The sequence below is a fragment of the Equus quagga genome, unplaced genomic scaffold, assembly GCF_021613505.1.
Source record: "Equus quagga isolate Etosha38 unplaced genomic scaffold, UCLA_HA_Equagga_1.0 162527_RagTag, whole genome shotgun sequence".
Classification (NCBI taxonomy): domain Eukaryota; kingdom Metazoa; phylum Chordata; class Mammalia; order Perissodactyla; family Equidae; genus Equus; species Equus quagga.
In genome coordinates, this window is record NW_025797174.1 from 1 (window position 1) to 1,502 (window position 1,502).

Here is a 1,502-nt window from a genome sequence, read left to right on the forward strand (position 1 = left end):
ATTGGACACCAAAACACAGCTTGGCTCCGCCACACAGGTCTTTACCCCTGACGGTCAGCATGGCTGAGGTCCTCTCCTGCCCGCACACGCAGGAGTACTCCCCGGCGTCCGCCACGGCCAGGCCACGGATCTCCAGTTCACACACGGCCCCATCCTGTCTCAGGGTGACTCTGTCTCCAGCTCTGAGGGTCTCGGGCCCCTTCTTCCACTCCACGGGGGCCGCCTTGCTCAGCTCACAGCGCAGTGTGGCCGTGGTGCCCTCTGTGGCCTCTTCCTTCCTCAGACCCTTGGTGAACTTGGCGGGCAGGGCTGAGAGCAAGAACGACATGGACTATCACACTTTCTGAGCACACTAATGAGACAGAACATGGACAGCACAGAGATGACAGAAACCTAAGGGGACAGAGGCCACGTGCTGGGTGTGCTGAGCACACGCCTTGGGCTATAACTTCCTTCAGCCAGTATGTGCACAGTATGGCGTGGTCCATTCCGTGGTCCCTCAGGCCTCATGCTGTGTATGAATCTGGCGGGCAGGGTTGGGAGGGTCAGAAACACACAGAGAACATCAGATTCTCTGGAAAACTCTACAGGCAGGACACGACAGGACAGAGGAAAGTACACAGACTCCAACAGGACCCAACCAGTGGGGACATGAGGGGTGGGAAGTGGCCCCGATGCTGGCTTCTCATGGTTTCCACAACTGCCCAGAAGGCAGAAGGGATCCTGTGGAGTTATGGAAAGAGGGGGACACTGAGATGGGAGAGAACATGGAATGAATGCTGATGGATGTCACAAAGTCAATAATTAGATGCCAAGACACAGTTTGGCCCAGCCACACATGGTCTTTACCCTTGACGGTCAGCGTGGCTGAGGTCCTCTCCTGTCCGCACACGCAGGAGTACTCTCCAGCATCCACCAAGGCCAGGCCACGGATCTCCAGCTCACATACAACCCCGTCTTGCTTCAAGGCGACTCTGTCACCGGTTCTGAGGGTCTCAGAGCCCTTCCTCCACTCCACGGGGGCCACCTTGCTCAGCTCACAACGCAGTGTGGCCGTGGCCTCCTCTGTGGCCTCTTCCTTCCTCAGACCCTTGGTGAACTTGGCGGGCAGGGCTGCAATGGCCATGAAGTCAGGGAGAACATCTCACTCTCTGGGGGACTCTGTGTCCAGGACAAGGACACCCACAACAACCACAAAAACTGCCAAGGGCCACGGCATGAATGAGTGAACAGAGGCACAGATGGTGAGGGAGGCAAATGGAAGGAGAGGAACAGAGGACACAAGGGCAGGACATGAACATCGGGACACAGATCGGAAGGGGAGATGTGAGCTGGGAGAGACCCAGGGACCCCACATGGAGAGAAACAGATGCACACAGAACCCAACATGGGAAAAGGTAGAGACACATGGTGGAAACATGTAGACGCCGAGCCTCTGGTCCATGTGGGTACATGTGGTCTTTACCCCTGACGGTCAGCGTGGCCGAGGTCCTCTCCTGCCC

The 1,502-nt window shown here is 57.3% G+C and overlaps 1 long non-coding RNA gene across 1 annotated transcript; it reads right to left on the reverse strand.

Annotated features, from left to right (window-relative positions):
• Window positions 1-51: 51 nt before the first annotated feature.
• Window positions 52-1,502, reverse strand: LOC124233225 (uncharacterized). The gene is made up of 3 exons (XR_006887005.1): window positions 1,466-1,502; window positions 850-1,113; window positions 52-309 (listed from the first exon to the last, which is right to left on the reverse strand). It is a non-coding gene; the product is annotated as an uncharacterized LOC124233225 (long non-coding RNA).